Source organism: Lissotriton helveticus, chromosome 4_1 (assembly GCF_964261635.1).
Source record: "Lissotriton helveticus chromosome 4_1, aLisHel1.1, whole genome shotgun sequence".
Classification (NCBI taxonomy): domain Eukaryota; kingdom Metazoa; phylum Chordata; class Amphibia; order Caudata; family Salamandridae; genus Lissotriton; species Lissotriton helveticus.
In genome coordinates this window covers 738311874-738321240 of record NC_136063.1, presented here as the reverse complement: position 1 = coordinate 738321240, position 9367 = coordinate 738311874, and positions in this window count along the sequence as shown.

The following is a 9367-nucleotide window of genomic DNA, read 5'->3' as shown; positions in this document are numbered from 1 at the left end:
GTTTGTTCTGACGAAAGGATTATGGCCTTGGCGGTGGCACATGGACTAATGGGTCCCTGGGATGTGTTGTCGGCAGCGCAAAATTTCTTGGAACTAAGTTTTCTTGAGAACCCACCGAGCTGTCCTCTGATGGTTATAGAGGATCCGGTGCTGGAAGATCACGTATGTTCCTTTCATCTTTTAAATTGGATGGCTGAACTGTTTTCTGATGAGGACAGTGACTTCCTCCTGGAGGCTGTTGCAGCTTACTTTTCATATACGGTCTTATCATAGACACTGCCTCAAATTGACATGCTGATTGATAGCATTTCCTTGATTTTATTGACTTTTGGTCAAGACATTTTATTTTTGCTTGCCTATTGGCTTGAGCCACAGTATATTTGTGGGCTATTTTTTTTAGCATTAATTTTTATATTTGAATCTTTATTCATGCTCGTTTATAAATGGATTCTGCTCTCATGTGATGGCACTTCTGTTACCTTATTTAGTCCGTTCTCGGATCATGGGGGGGTGTTGTATAGCTCCTATATATCCCTATATCGTGTTAAGTTAGCATAGGTACGTTCGAGATTTAAACGCCATTTTTCCTTTCTTGCAACTTCTGCACACGACCCTTATTTGTTGACTTAGCTTTCAACCTAGTAGTTTGCCGTGGTGAATGTGAGAATAATATGTTATTGCTCTGATATCTACTTTGTTTAATAAAACATGTCTGCACGGAGAGTGCTGAAGTTTCAGGAGCAACACGATATGGAATTGTTATGAGGTCTGATCTCCACGCCTTCATAGTCATAACACAAGTGCAGCCTTTGCCAACTTGGGCTTGAGGCGGGATTGATATTGCTTTGCACGAGAATTGTTAACACACTTGATGCGGTGCATATGCAGAGAGAGCTGGTGTATGCTGATGTGATTCCTTCATGCTAGGACACTAAGGTATGGGCCCGCCCTAAAACAACCCAAAGAGACCTTCTTAGATAATAATATAATATATGTGTTAGGGAGGGTGAGATATAAGTGTTGTTAACTCTTATTCATTACAGCATGTTAACATGCTGTCACCATTCGCTTTTTATGTCTTAGTAACTATGCTGATAATTTTGCTACTGATAATAAGTATACTTGTATTATCAAAGATACTGCGCCTGAGAAGACGGCATTAGTAAATAAACATTTCAAATGCACATGTGTCTTCTTTACTCCATGTTCTGGTTTGTAATGATAATATAACGAAAGAGTGTTCATGAGTCCCACGTACCCTGAGGTACTGTAAGTTCATGTTCTGGTTTGTCTAAACATTGGGTGTTTGATATGTCCAATGAGACACTGTAGCTAGCTCGGTAAGGGGTGAGTTGGTTGCTAAGGTAAGTTTTGGGACACCCTAATTTGCCGAGGTTCCACTCCTCTGTGCACAGTTCTGTGTGAGTACAGAAACCCTGCAACAATCTGGCATAATATTTAATGGTCATTGTGACAGAAAATCCACGTGTTCTATTATGGAGTAGTTCCTTTTGGACTCCCTCAAAGCTCAGGAAGCATACAACACCACATACTCCTTAGACTTCAGTAGCAGGGTGGCCCCCAATCCATAATAGCTGGCATCCACAGAAACACTCCACTCCCTTCCAATATCAAAACACTTAAGAGAAGGAGCCTTGACCAACTCTTTTTAGAGAGCTAATGAAAGAATTATCCTGCTCTACTCCCCACAAAAGACTCATTGTTCTTTCGTAATAAATTACATAGACACTCTGATTTGGCAGCATAGTTATCGAAAAATCTAGAGTAAAACTCTATAAGATTAAAAAATGAAAGCAATTGCTCCACTGTCTTTGGAACAGGGGCATCTTTGACTGTCTTAACTTGATCTTGTTTGGGTCTTAATACAATTTTTAGAGATACAATGAGCCAAATATTCCACCTCATCTCATTTTAATTTATATTTAGATTCCTTTAGAATCTGGTATTTTTGACGCAAACCTTGAAGAACACTCCTTAGATTTGATAAATGTTCTTCCTCATTCCTATCGTAGATCAATATGTCATCTTGGAATGCTATGGCCCCTTGGATACCTTCCAATCTTTCCTTCATTAATTGCTAGAATATGGACGCTGCACTGACTAAACCAAACAGCATTCTTCAAAAATGAAACATTCCTACCGACATAACAAAAGCAGTCAAATGGCGTGACTGTTCTTGTAACACTATCTGATGGTATGCACTGGCCTAGTCAAGTGTGGAGAAAACTGTTGCGCCAGCCTGTGTAGAAACAAACTCATGTACATTTGCTAAATAATGTGTGTCAATCCATATTTCACTGATAAGACTCCTAAGATCTACACATTGTCTGAGATCTCCCAAATGCTTAAAAGCAATTACCACTGGAGGCACCCATGGTGAAGAATCTATTGGTTGAATTACTTATTTGCTACACAGTTCCTGTAACATTTTCTTTCAATGTCACGCTGGATGTAAGAGGTAGAATATGAACCCTATGCCTGACTGATACTGCGTGATCAGTAAAATAATTTTGTGTTTGAACCAAACAAATGTCCTCAATTTATCACAAATTACCACAGCAAATTCTGATTTTACATATTTCAAGCATAAATCATGTTTTAAATCTCCCAGTACATAAACAGGTGGAACAGCATTTGGTACAATTTCATATTCATGAGGACATCCTAAAATAGGATCACTTTTTGCAGCTACTCTTCCTTTCCTTGAAACAAATGTTAGCCCGGAAATAACTGAGTTGATAATTCATGTAACTGGTATAGCATCCAGGTCGCACACGTGGTTCCAACAATTTCATACTTCACTACAATTTCATAATTTGATGCCATCTCTCATGACATACTTTTGGCCAGACTAAAATCTTGAGGCATTTCCGACACTGCACTGGCCTGGATCAAGTCCTTCCTGAACAGCGGGAGGCAAGCGGTCTCATTGGCCCCTTCCTTTCTTCAGAACACACTATTACTGCAGGAGTCCCACAGGACCCCTCACTTAGCCCACTTTTATTCAATATATACATGGCTCCGCTTATCTCCCTCAGTTCATCTTATGGGATTGAGATAACATCTTATGCTGACGATATGCAGCTGATCCTGTACCTTGATAAAAACTCCACGGAAGCAGAAGAACACTTTAAATCTTGTCTTACGGAGGTCATCAAATGGATGAAAAACAATCACTTCCGATGTAATATGGACAAGAGAGAAATCCTGCTAATAGGAAAAGACAATCCCTTTCAACCCAAGGCCTGGTGGCCGGAGGATGCAGCAGCCTCCCCATCCACTGTGGAGTTGGCCAAAAATCTGGGGGTGCTATTTGACTCCTCCCTTTCCTTTAAACCCCATGCACTAAATGTGGCAGGGACCTGCTATGGCCTAATCAAATCTCTGAAAAAAAAATTGATCTCATTCCGCTTTCAGCTGGAAAGATAAGTGCGGTGGTGGTGATACTTTTACGCTTAGACTACTGTAATAGCCTCCTGGCAGAGGTGAATAAATCAACCCTGAAGAGGCTACAGGTAGTGCAGCAAACAGAAGCCAGATTGGTTTTAAAACTTCCTCGACTCGGGCCAGTATATCTTTCCACAAGATTCACACCATACACAAGACTACATACACTACAACGAGGACACTTAGATCTTCATTTGCAAACCTACTCAAACCGCTTGGTTTTAAACTTAAAGTATGGGGAGGGAAATCTGCAACTGTGTTAGGTGCAGAGGTCTGGAATCTTATGCCAATTAAACTGAGATCGATAGAATCTGAAATACAGTTTAGGAAGGCCCTACAGACCTGCATTTATGGAGTATCAGATGAACTCTCTCAAGCCCTCATGTAGGTCTCCATTCTCCAATGCTAAGTTGTTTATCTGTACAGCGCCAGGAGGCTCCTTTTGCAGTGACAGTTTGCGTTTTATAAATATCACATTTCATACTTTGCCTATTCGATCCCCAATGAGCTTTACTGATGATGCTATAGCACGCACAAGAGTCCACCATGACCGCTACAATGTTCCCATTAATGTGAACTACACAACTCCGAAAGCTATTTACCCCACCACCCAAACATGCAATATGGCATTGGGATTTAGCTCTTATTCACTATCATCATTTGTCACACAATTGACAGTTATTTCAGGCTTGTTCTTACAACCTCTCCCAAAATGCCATACAGCAGCTACAAGATTTGTCAACTGCATAGCAACCTCTGAGATTTCCTAGATAAAAATTACTGCTAAATCTGTAACAACTTGTAGACTTTTTCTTATGGATACACATTTTTTTCCCCTTGTTTCCTTTCATGGCATTGATACTTGAGCTGGACTCTGGTTTCCTCCCGTCCCCATTACCATTGACATTACATTTTGTAATTTCTTTCACAAATTTCTCAGACTATTCAATGCTCTTAGCAACACTAACAGTGGCACACAACGTCATGTCAGTGCCCACCCAGAGTCTTTCTTGCACTTTTTTACCTTTAGTTTTAATCATGACCTCATCCCTTAAAACGTGGTTGTACGTCATGTTCTCAAATGCACATGATGTTGCTAAAGCTCTAAGGCTAGATACCTACTCCTCAATACTTTCTTCTTTTTGCACTCTTAAATAAAATTTAAACCTTTCCATTACAGTGTTTATCTTTTTTTCCATCTCTACTGGACAATTGTTTTAGCGCACAGACAAACACATCCAAATCAACTGGCTTTTCCACAGGAGATAATGTTTTAAATTCTTTGAGACACACTCCCCTAACGTCTGCTGTAATAAAGCCAATTTTGTGTGAGGAGTACATACCTACCCCTCCATAAGCCAAAAACAGAGGAACCATAATTCCCACTTCAATGGAGGATCCACCTCACATTGTAAAACAAAGGTGGCATAGCAATTTTGGACATTATTTAGCAACGTGAAAGACCACTCTTAGTAGAAAACTAGAACTCTGTCATGGGGAAATGGGATATACCACCCACTCAGCAAGCAACAAAATAAACCAACTAACTTCAGTACAAAAACATGTCCTCCTAAAATCTAAAATAATGCATAGTTGTCAACAGAACAATGGTGAGCATGTCACTGTAAACACACTCCTGAGTAACAGTGTAGTGGATAAGCGCTGAAATAGAGATTATGTTTGCTCACCTATAAATGTGCAGCCATACAACAGTCCACAGTAAGCATACCACCATGCGCCAAATGGTATGGTGAGCATTTCACCTTAATAATACATTGTGTTAAATTAATTACTGCTGAGTGTATCACTGTGGATATGCTCTACAGTGGTGAGCATGTCACTGCTGAGTTGCTCACAAACTCTACGCTGATTTCTTTGGTGTATTAGTTACTGGTGATCTTATCCCCATGAATTTGCTCTAAAATGGGGAGCATGTCACTGGGTAGGCACTCACATGCTCAAAAAGTGTACGTGGCTTTGTTTAATGGTGAGTGTATCGTCTTGCGCCCAATTAAGGCTGGCCGTCACACGTGTTTTGGCCGCAGCGTGCCTGAGCAGCATGTGATATGGCAGCAGAAGCTAGAGAAAACTATGCGCAAGGCTACACTTCAACAGCACAAGTCACAGCAGACCATTACAGCCCACCCTGACACTAGGGCAGAGGTCTTCAATCTGTGGGGTGCGATCCCCAGGGGGGACATGGAGTCATGGGAAGGGGGTCGCGCTCTTTCTTTGCTAAAAGAAAACGCTCCAGATAGGATAGTTAAAATGCCTTTCCTGGAGCGTTATTCAAGGACTCTCCTGTGCTGGGAAACAGAAGCCAGGCAGACCCATAAGCACACCTTTCTGCCAGTGTACTGCTGGTCTGAAATAAATGCAAATGTGCACAACGAGTTAATCTGCAAATGTAAAGGATTTGCAGATTAACATGTTGTGCACATTTGCATTTCTTTCAGGCCAGCAGTACACTGGCCGAAAGGTGTGTTTAACTGTCTGCCTGGCTTTGATTTCTCAGGAAAGGAGAGTGCTGTGGATGTTCATTTATTGAATCACTTGAAACTTTTTGACTGGTAGTGCACAGAGTTAACTGAGCTGTGAATTGCTTGCTTTTAATTGTCATTGTATTTAGCTTTTATTATCCCTGAGAATGTGTTGAAGGGACAGTTATGTTAAAAAAAAGCATTACATAGGGTCTAGATATTACTAAAATCTATGGGCCTCATTTACAATGAAATGGTGTAGGGCAGCTCCGCAAGTATTTTTGCTACGCTGCCCTATGCCAATTCAAAAGGACAGGATTGGATTGTATAAAATACAGTGCATTCCTGTCCTTTCAGGCAGAACACAATTTGGTGCCTAGCGCCAGCGCAGGGACCCTTACACCATGGTGCAAAGGTGTCTGCATTGTTTGCAGGATTGGTTTTGTGCAAGAAGGCACGCCTTTCTGCGCAAAAACAACCCATGGAGGCCTTTCCCTCCTTCCATGTGTGCCACACATAGAAAGAGGAACCAATTGAGGAGAAATGAAGATATTTCTCCTCGTTACACATCCCCGGGGGCAGCGTACAGTTTTTACGCATCCTCGGGTTTACAGATGCTTGTAAATCTGGGAATGTGTCAAAACCCTTGGGAAAAGGCACCGCAACATCCATGGAGCACCCCCCCGATGTAGTGTAAGGCAACATATCAACATGCGCAGCGTTGCCTTTCTCCATATCTAGGAGGCCATGAAATGCCACGCAAAGTGACTTCGCATGGCTTCGTACATATGGGTCTGCGCAAGCAGATGGTCATAAAAAATGATGCAGCGCAAGGGGCTTATAAATAAGCCCCTATATTTTGAAAGCAACCAGTATATTTTGGAAGCACCATTTTATCGTAAAACATTTTGCGCATTTTATAGCAGTCTCTCTTATACTGTGTGTACGGCAAGTATAAAATAAAGACTTACATATTCTTAGTGCTTTCTGTCACAGGCTTAAAACTCATAGCACTAAAAATGCACAAGTCACTATTTTCTACTGCACCAACCACAATTTAATTACAGCTATTATACCAACGGCCACTGGAATATTGTGATTTTGAGGCTACAGTAATTTTAGCATGATTATAGATGTGTCGCAGGTGCCACATAATCCATCATCTGCCACATAATCTGCTCATTTTAACCCAAAAAATGTATTTATTCAAAAGGTTCAAAAGTTACTAAAAAGCAGCATTAGGTGTTGACGCGTAGTAGAAGGCCATTTGTAAAGCTGTGCTGGTCACCTTTTTGTTGCTTATTGCTATATTTGGGTTTTAAACTGGTACTAATGAGGTGCAACCACAGATTGACTGTTTCTCTGGTGAACATTTATGGTTGTCAATGATACGACGTACCAGGTTCTAGAAATTTGTGTTGGGTCCTTATGCCTAAAAAATGTTGATGGGGGGGCCTCGGCATCAAAAAGTAGGGGCAGTCGCACCTAAAAGATTAATTTGGCTTTTTCATGGAAATCACACACCCGCAGGCTGTTATGCCCAGCAGGTTGCCAATTCACATAAACAGAGAATGGCGCTGTGCTGCAAAACCTAGCCATGTCCTGTTCCGCAGATCTGGGGGTCCCATGAACTGCTGGACACCAATGACGTCGTGGCAGCTCCTCTCCCCAGTCATTGACAATATAGAAAGACTGAGTCACTCGAGAGTTGTTTGACAGTTAGTTTATTTCCTGTAAACAGGAGCAACCACAACACAAACTGCAACAGCAATTTCCTTCACCTCATGTATTTTCCTGGAATCCCACAACCTTCTAGTGCTAACATTCCACCCAGAGCATTCATCCACATACTGGCCCTTCGCGCTTCCTAGCCACAGCACAGAACACATCCATTACAGGCAGACACATGGTTTTTAAGCGCACCAACATTCAGCTGTATACGATTTTATTGTATTTGTTTACCAGTACATTTTGGCAGATGTGATCCGTCGAAATTTAGTAGGGGACTGTGAGCTATGGTAAATATTGCATTACCTGAAATACCATCCCTTCCATATTCATCTTATCACATGGATCACAATTTACCTGCACCTCGTAATCATGGACAACATCGCCAATAATGTATCAGTCAGTCAGTCAAGAAGCTTTTATTCGATATGCAAGATATCTTATAAGCGTACACAAAATACAGTAGATAGAAAACTATAAAAGACATATATTTTTTTTTAAAACAGTATTTCAATGTACCTTTAAAAGGATAAAAAGACATGTGATGTCAAGATAATTTAGCTAAAAATGTATTAAACCACAATTGATAATCTCTTGCATCGGATCAGCCAAGACTGCTTTAAAAATTTGGCTACACCACAAACAATGAGGGGGGGAGGTGTCCGTCATTAGGATGTGCAGGGCTACTAGATAACTACTCGTGCCCATATTGCGGCAAAGGGGTTTAGGCCAAAAACTCCTGGATTTAGTATAGTCGGGACACTCAAACAGGATATGCGAAATGGATTCTATTCTGGTGGGACAACATGCACAAAAAGGAGACAAGTGATCACCTGATTTCCACTTAGACACCAGTGCACCGACTGGGAGGGAGCCCACTCTAAATTTAAAATACAATGCTCGATCAAAGGGAAGGGTAATTAGGTCCAGATAGGGCTCGTAAACCACTGCATCTTTTACTGTTAAAAAGGCAACTGTGGATTTACAATGACCAGAGTATGTAACTAGCTGGTCCTTAACCCAATTCCAATATAATCTTTTCAGGACCTCTTTTGGTGGAGCCGATCTAGATAACCAACAATTCCCCAGTCCCAGTTCCTCCAAAAGTTTTTTGGTGTCTCTCAGCCACTTAATTTTTGCCCAACCGCCCAAGCTCATTATCTCAGCCAACCCTTCAGCATACGATTTTAACTCTTCGCCCCTCCAAATGCGTGACCATAAGAGGAGTGGGCGAAGGCGGGCTTGATCTTTTATGTTCTTACATCCTGTGTCCAACAGCACAGGCACTGTTGGAGTGCTTGGAGGGATGGCGATTAAGGATTTCAGGAGCTTGCTCTCTGCTGATGCCAGGGAGTCCAGACAGCAATGCCCCCACAGTTCGGCCCCATACAAAGCTGATGTTACTACATTGGCCTTGTAGATGTCAATTACTGGGGCAAGCGACCTCCTTGGTGATGCCCGGAATTCCCTCAGGAGGGCACCTCCTACTCTCTTATGGTTCAGTACCATCTTAGCAATGTGGGGTGTCCAGTTCATGCTGTCCGTGATCCGAATTCCAAGATAGTCAAATTCGGATACTTTCTCCAGGGCAACAGAGTTGAGAGTAGGGGGGCGGCCCAGTTTCCTTGGGGGATTTAGGACTAGAAACTTAGTTTTGTCCACGTTGATTACTAAGCCTCTTACACTGCAGA